Raw genomic sequence first — 8,919 nt, 5'->3', positions numbered from 1 at the left:
ACAGTCATCAACGATCTTGTTGATGAAGTCGTCATCACAGCCCAAATGGGTGCAGATATCCTTCCACTTCCTTGACAGGGTCTTAGAGTAGATGTTGATCTGACTGTCAGAAAGTACCACGCTGCATTCAGTGCGATACTTCTCCAGTACGGTACCGGAGCAGTCAGTGTAGCCGCAGGTCTTCAGAACGTTACACAGAGTGGTGACCTTATCTTCGTATCTGATGTTTGTGGTGTCACGCCAGTGCTTCAACACGGTCAGACAAGACAAGTACGAATCACCGTGGCTGTCATGGTCAACCTTGGTGATGAGGTTCTTGTCACATCCCAGGGTAACGCAGACAAGCTTCCAGTCAGTTATCTTCGTACTGATGATATGCAGGGTGTCATCACACAAAGCCAGGCCTGCAAAAAATACCCAAAAAGCTGCTCAATCATGCTATGTATATGAAAGTCAGACCTGGAAATGTACAAGCAACTGCAAAAAGGACTACAGTTTACCTAACAGGTGTACTAGGATATAAAACACAATGGCAGGTGAACCAATGGAGAGTACAAAATTTTTGTTCTCTTTTGGACAGATTAGGACAATGCGGCACTACCCTCAGTTTTTATTTTAACTGTGCCACATACGAAGGATAGACAGAAGGTAAAGGTTGTATTTTACCTGCCAGACCACCCAAGTCAGGTACCCATTTTCACATCTGGGTGGAGCGAGGAAGGTTGTATACAAACATTTGCTGTGATAGCAGACATTTCATTGAACCTTTGCTACCTCCACATAAACTGTTAGCACCAACAAAGTATATATATATATGGATATATATAAATATATATATACATATATGCCAGAGACTTCAGAAACTTTGAATGAATACCCTTAACTTCATGCTGCCCTTAACATGTGCAACAAACTCTGTCTAACATTACCTGTTGAACTGGTTGACGTGGCACCAGTGTCCACAACATGGACTGAGGATCCTCCCGATGTATACTGAGTGGAGACACTTGCTGATGCTGAGAAACAAGATAAACATGTCGAAATTAGGGAATAAATACAATACTTTCAGGTTTGTAGTCTAAAACCCTTAAACTGCCAGATTTTCAGCCCTATAAACTGCTATCAGTGCCAGGGTTGGCCGCTGACCTCCAAAAAGAACCCCCCGAACAAGGCCAAAGTCCCTAACTTCCGGGGATTGTGCGCAACACCCGCGCAAAGCTGCTACCTTGGGGGAATACCCTATCCCGGATATCCGGTGCGGCACACAGGACATATATATATGTGCCAGAAATATACGGGCTTGGCAGTTTAAGGGTTAAGTATGGCAAGTTAATATCTCTCTGGATAAATAAAATTTGCAATAATTAGGCATAGTGAATAAAGGATGGGTTGTATATGCTGTAGGTAGTCAAAAGAGAAACACAGGATGAAGTTTGACGGACTAAAATCAAGGGGGAGTATAAATCCATTTCCATTCTGAATGTATTATAAGTTTATATGAAAGACAGAGATTTGCACATCTATGCAAGTTAAGCATTTACTGCACCAAAATATAATGCATCAAGTACATTGTCTTCCTACATTAGCTTAAGAAAACATCAAAGAATGGGTGCTATTATTGAAAGCACATCTAACCACATCTGTCTCAGTCTAGAGACTTGAACTAGGGACAGCTGTGTCCTAACAAAGCTCAGCCTGGCTACGCGACTGCCAGTATACAGCAAATCTGCATTGTGTGTGGACCGTGTTTCTATATTTCTTAGCTGCCTACAATAAGAATTCAACTCCTGACAATTAAGCTCCTCGAAACAAGAGAAAAAATTTCACAGCACTCACTGAACACTTCATTGCGGTAGTAATTTCTGCAGTCGTCAGCCATCTTGATGTAGCCACAAGCCTCGCAAGCTTCACAGAAGATGTCAATCTTCTCGGCGTAGCTACAGTCAATGGTGTCACGCCAGGTCTTCAGGGCAGTGTGGCAGCACAAGTAGTCATCACTGCCGCACTCCTGCTCAACCTTGAATGAAAAAATGTTAAATGTTATACTAGTCTTGTACATTTATGTTGACTAATGTTTTTGATTGTTTTGTAACCTTGGACTGTAATAATGGACTCCAGGAAGAATAGATTTTGCGAGATATTGTAAAGTCTAATAGAGATCTCAATAAAAAAAAATGCTTTTAAAATGTACGTTTACAATACATCAAGAATTAACTTAACTTAAAGGCAAACGTTATGGAAAAATGACAATTAATCTTAATTGGAACACGATTAAAAATTGACCATTCACACCGTGATTATCTGTAGTTTCCGAGTCAGAATAAATATGGCATTGGGAATTTTTGTATTAGTTCGTTCTGCACTTGACAATTTTGAGCTTCTTAATCTGTCTTCAACTGCCTAAAAAGAAGAAGCCAAACCCAACAAAACTAGTATAATGTACACTTAAGTAGCACAACATAGTCATAGAGTGTAGCTCTTAGCAGTTCTTTGTACTTTCCTTATATCATACGCGTTGTTTGTGCCTGCAATTAGCCCTCGGACATGATTTTGCAGGAAACATATCAATAATAATCTTAACTAGAGTTCAACGAACCCATCTCTTCGCCAAATAATCATGCCTTTATTTAAGACTTTAAGGTCTTATTCATGTATTACTAAATAGCAAATGACTGCATGAACTGTGTTCCTCACATGCAAACACACAAACATTACCAAAACCAGACTGTGACCTGACAGATGACCTGGTAGCATCCCTGGTCAATCAGAATTTCATGCTTGTCAATTTAGACTTTGTCCCCAGTGTAAGGGCATCCTCCAGCAAACCATCTGTATAACAGCTGTGTCCATAGATATAGGTCAAAATGAGATATATAGAGCACAGTTTATTTCTGTTAATAAGTTTTGCTGCAGTACCTTAGGAAGCCGCTAGGGGGCCCACAATCATAATTTATCTTCGTTTTCCTGACCCCTACCCACCTACCAAATATCATCAGGATTTTTTCAAGGCTTCTCGAGTTATGCATTCCACAAACAAAAGGACGCACACACTCGGCCCACTACCGTCCTAACGGAAAATGCTACGTCAACTATTTTCGAACACAACCTTCCTTTCCGCAGCCGCTACTTAAATACTAAATATCATGAAAATCCATACACAGCTTCTTGAGTTATATGCTGTTGGCATGGATTTATGAACTTTCCTCATTAATTATGCAAATAAGCTACTGATTTGCATAATTAGTATTACATTGTATAAGTCATCACTCATTCTATCTACATACCAAAAATCCTGATGATCTGTTTACACGTTCTCAAGTTATCCTCGTCCAAAGTTTGAACGGAAATCGGTGCCTGCAGTTCCCAAAAAGCCGCTAGGGGGTCCAAACTCACAGCACTTACTCTCTGTTTCAAGGGCTATCTACTACTCAAAAATCATGACCACAGCATGTCCAGAACAGGAAGTGCCAAAATTAAAAGTTTTGCTGCAGTACCTTAGGCAGACACTAGGGTGCCCATTATCGAACTTGACCTTCGTTTTCCTAACCCCAATCCACCTAACAAATATAATCAGGATCCATTCAAGGGTTCTCGAGTTATCTTGCTTACAGACAAACGCACTTACATACAAATCCCGCTACAGCACCATAGGTAAGAGCCAGGTAAACCATTTTCGCACTTGACCTTCCTCTCCAAAACCTCTACACACCTACCAAGTTTCGTGAAAATCGCCCAGCTAGATTTTGACTTATGCTGCCAAAAACAAACCGCAAAAAACATACCAAGCTCGCTGCAGTACCGTAGGAAAACGCCAGGTAAACCGTTTTCAAACTTGGCATTCCTTTCGACAACTGCTACACACCTACCAAAAATCACAAAGTTCCATCCACAATTTCTCGAGTTATATGCTGTTGACCTACATACAGACCCAAGTCAAGCAATCTCATACTCTTCTTGGCGAAGAGAATGAACCTTCTTACCTTGCTGATAAAGTCATCATCACAGCCCAGGCTGATGCAGATGGCCTTCCAATCGCTGTGCAGGGTTCTGCAGTAGATGTCGATCTGAGCGTCGCAGAGCGCCACGCTGCTCTCCGTACGGAACTTCTCGTAAACCGTGGTCGCACAGTCGGTGAAGCCGCAGGTACGCAGGGCGGTGATCAGCACGTTGACCTTCACGTGGTAGTCAGCGTAATCGTAGGTGTCACGCCACTCCTTCAGCATGGTGGTGCAGCACAGGTGGTTGTCGGAGCCACAGTCTTCCATGATCTTCTGGATAAAGTCTGCGTTGCAGCCCAGGGCGATACAGACTGAAGTCCAGTCATCTGCAATCTTGTCACAGATGATCTTGATGGTGTCATCACACAGAGCAAGACCTGGCAAAAAAACAGGCACCAAACACTGTTATCTACAAGCTGATTTAATAACTCTTTTAGATTGAGATTATGCGACCTGATCTTATACATGTTGGTGTCCAAAGTTACATGTACAATGTATATGTAGAAAGTGATGAAAACTATCTTCATAACCTGGTTTGGTGATCACTTTAGGAAAGGGTTACGAGTACAGACATAAAAGATGCATATTGCCAATACTATGAGCCATCGTGCCTAATGTGTATTTGGTAGGCAATGAGTTGGGTGCCTACATGTAGCTGGGTCTTACTAAAAACTTTAAAAATAGCCTAGTAAGTAATTACTCCCCTTTAGTGCTCAGCATTTGGGAAAGAATGCATGTATGGTAGCTGAACACACACAACACTACCAGTGGACTACTGTTACAGTAGTGATTGTGTGGTTCAAACCGTTCAATAGTTATTGAAACAGGGTTGGGTGCCCCCCTACTCACCATCTGGTGGTAGGGAATTTGACTTGAGCCATGTACATGTAACATAGGTCTGGTGGAGGAAATGTGTATGATCTAAATCTAAATTTTGGAGATCAGAAAGAGGATGGTGGAAGTATGATGATAGCTGCTATACTTACCAGTTGCTGTGCTTCCTGTGTTCACGATCAGCTGTGTGGAGGTTGAACCTGTGGCATATCCACTGGTCACCTTACCACCTGCAAGGTTTATGCTCCTCATTTAGAAATATGTATGTGCAGGCATGTACGCTGTAACAATGTTTTACCCAAGACAATATCACAAATAATTATAAATGAATATCAAAGTGCATTACTGCCAAGTCTTTTTATTATCATGGTGTCTTATTACACTGTTAAAAAACATCTTAATTTTCAGCATATTTAACTATCCTGTTGGACAATGGTCAGGACATAGAGATTTTCATCAGATATATGTGCATTTGTACATATTTTGCCAGCAAAAGTTTGATGGCAAAAAGAGTTGAAACATCAGACAACTCACCACTGGTTGCTGTCTGGACTGCAGAAGTTGCTGTACCACTGCTGCTGGTCTGGACATTGGCAGTGGCTACAAAAGAAATAGCAGTAAGTAATGCTAAATAAACATCATGTCATTGAAGAAATCTTTCTGTTCTATAAATTGTTCTGTTAAGATTATCATCATCATTCATCATTATTCATCTTCTATTATCAGTATCTTAATCCTTAACTTTCAGTATGTAGCTGGCACAAAGTGAATACTGTCTACTACAGACTGTAACTGTTACAATGGATACAGCCTGACGTGTATCTTGACAATAACATTCAAACATTACAATAACTGCAGAAACTTCCTACTGCATTCACAGCATTGCAGTCATACATGTATTTGATTGAGTAAGGAATTTTGGATTGTATTTATATAAAAACTATGGGTCAGATTCTTACAATAGATCTCGTGGCGCCAGTAGTCCCTGCACTCGGTGGCCACGTCGATGAAGCCACAAGTGGTGAGGGCGTTACAGAAGCGATCAATCTTCTCGTTGTAGGTGCAGTCCACAGTGTCGCGCCAGTGCTTCAGGGCAGTACTGCAGCACAGATGGTGGTCTGAGCCACACTCATCCTCAATCCTGTAGAAGGTATGAAGGTCAATATCAGTTACCATGGCAAATCATAAGCCTTATTCTATATGGATAGAAGCAACATTTGTTAAGTTCATAATATCTTCTTCTTTGACGTTGAAATTGGCGTTGACATTAGTATATGTTTTACAATATTATTTCTATGTATGGCATAGATTTACTCCTTTTACAGCAGCTTTTGACAATTTAGAGGATGGTTGAAAATCTTTTATTCTTACTTTGGGAAAAAGCCAAAAACTGATGTGTGTATGGATGTCATCCATATGATCAAATCATAAATACTAGTCTGTGTGACACAAACTCTGCTGTCAAGGGCTGTAACTGGCCCCTCCCTGCTAGGAGGTCTATCGGATGTTGGTCAAGCTGCTAGAAGCGTGATTTAATCAGGCTAGACAAATACAGTACATCATTGTGAGAGGTTCATTTGCTTAAGAACTGTGTAAATACTATTTTCAAAAACAACAAATACCTGGAGATGAAGTCATCATCACAGTGCAGAGCAATGCAGATCTCCTTCCAATCCCTGCTGATGGTGTCACAGTAGTGGCTGATCTTGGAATCAGACAGCACCAGGCTGCACTCTGTGCGATACTTGTCTTGCACGATAGACACACAGTCGGTGAAGCCACAGATATCCAGGGCCTGACACAAGTATGTGACCTTATCGCTGTATGACACATCGATGGAATCACACCAGTCCTAAATGGGTAAAGAATAGAACAGTTGCAGTTTAAGTACAAATTTTACACAGAATGAATGAAAGCAAGATAACGTTAATGTTAATTCTTCTATTGTATGAATGTTGAATCTGAAATATCAAAATTTGAGAGATATGATACCTTTTGTCAAATGCATTCTGCCACACATTAGCTCAGTCTAACAACAAGGTGATTTTCTTTACCCTGAGCAAATTTTTTTAGCAGATTGCAGTAAGTACAAAATGTTCACAGAATGACTGAAAGCAAGACCAAATTTGTACAAATGTAGAAAAATCAAATTTTGAGAGATTCAATGAAATCTTTTGTCTAATGCATACTGCCACACATTAGCTGTCAAAAAAGAAATAAAGTGGTTTTCTTTACCTTGAGCATGGTGTGAGCACACAGGTAGAGGTCATCACCACAATCGTGCTCAATCTTGGTCATGAAGTCCACTCCACAACCAAGGGCCTGACAGACAAGCTTCCAGTTGGATGAGATCTTGTCAGAGATTATCTTCAGGGTGTCATCATGCAGGGCCAAGCCTATGGAAGAAACATAAGATGGACACTTTAGATAAAAGAAGTCATAAGAAAACATCCACGTACAGAAATGTTACATAATGTTACTTGCACGAACATGACAATTCTGACATCAGAATCTACTACTTGTAGGAAGAAGCCTAAGTCAAAGAAGCAGGGTGTGTATGATTGTGTGATTATGATCTTAATGCATTAAAGGAACCAACTGCTGATGCCTTAAATCATTGACAATAACTTGAAGGCTATTCTGAGTTGTGACTGAAATAAAAATTTCTGCTGTAACCGACTAAATAACGCCTTTAAGTCTTTACCAGGATTTTAAAAAAAAACACAAGGCAGTACTAAAAGTGAATGTTGATAGGGTAAGGCACATAGTATGTCATTGTACAAGTGGTGTGTTACACTTTGAACTAGATAATTCCAGCAGAAGTCTTTACCTGTGGTACCAGTAACTTGAACACCTGTGCCACCAGTGGTGTACACACTAGATGAGGCTGAAACAAAAACATAAAAAGGTGAACTTTATGACGTGTATGTACACCTATCAGCTCATAATTATCAGTACTGAAAATAAGATATCTTGCATGCTACAACTATTCCTTGGTTGAATGTGTATAAGAACTGGAAGAAATACATTTTTGTAAATTCTTAACATTTTGTCTACAGTGGTTAGAGCTACAATTATTGTACTGTGGAGTGTAGTGCACATCTCTACAGGGCCCTGAGACACTTTTTACTATTTAAAGCCACTACATTGGTTCAGGACATGATTATCTGATAGTGAATGAGGCAATAAAGAACTTACACAAGATCTCATGGTTGTATGTCTCTCTACAGTCATAGGAAACATCATGGTAGCCACAGATGTCGAGGGCATTGCAGAAGATGTCAACCTATGGGAAATAAAAAAGTCATTGATACCATAAATACATGTATGTAAACTATGTATATATATAAGTAACAAATAAACCCTGTATCCATATCTCAGTAACAGCTGGATCACCTACAAATTTACAAGAAGCAAATATACACTAGAAAGGCCGACATTTGCTTGGGAGCAAAAATACAGCATATTGCAATCCATCTTCATACCTATGTCCCCTTACAAGAATGGACTCTTCCAAAACACCCCTATCTATGCCAAATGGACTCGTCTATGTGGCCCATTTTTCATTTATAGTGTTTAAGCTACCCCAATACAAAATTTCAGATCAGTTTGCTTTTTCATGAAACAGGAAGCAAAACTATACATTTTTGATCAAAAATGGCAAAAAATCCCAAATTTAACCATTTTTGATTAATGTACACCATAGATGTGAATAGAGCCCTGTGGCCACATACCGTACGCACCTTCATACCAAATTTCAGACCATTTGGTTTTCATACACAGGTACAGGAGCCAAAACTTAACATTTTTAGTCTATAAATGGCAAAAAATCCCCCAATTCCACAATTTAAAGTAATGTATGCCCAAAGTGAAAATGAAGTACTGTGGGCACTGCAGACACACTTTCATGCCAAATTTCAGGTCATTAGGTTTTCATACAAGGGTATAGGAGCCAAGAATATACATTTTTTGTCAAAAATGGCCGAAAACCCCAAAATAACTCATTTGTGAAGTGATCTATGAACAAAGTGTTGATGGGACCCTGTGCTCATATGTCCAATGCACCTCTGTACCAAATTTCAGGTCA

The 8,919-nt window shown here is 40.0% G+C and overlaps 1 long non-coding RNA gene across 1 annotated transcript; it reads right to left on the bottom strand.

Moving 5' to 3' along the window:
* Positions 1-6,461: 6,461 nt before the first annotated feature.
* Positions 6,462-8,128, bottom strand: LOC118423812. The gene is made up of 4 exons (XR_004832120.1): positions 8,031-8,128; positions 7,663-7,719; positions 7,068-7,228; positions 6,462-6,684 (listed from the first exon to the last, which is right to left on the bottom strand). It is a non-coding gene; the product is annotated as an uncharacterized LOC118423812 (long non-coding RNA).
* Between the last annotated feature and the right edge of the window lie 791 nt (positions 8,129-8,919).

This window comes from Branchiostoma floridae, chromosome 10, assembly GCF_000003815.2.
Source record: "Branchiostoma floridae strain S238N-H82 chromosome 10, Bfl_VNyyK, whole genome shotgun sequence".
NCBI lineage: Eukaryota > Metazoa > Chordata > Leptocardii > Amphioxiformes > Branchiostomatidae > Branchiostoma > Branchiostoma floridae.
Note: the sequence above shows the minus strand (reverse complement) of the source record. Positions and strands in the feature narration are given on the sequence as shown.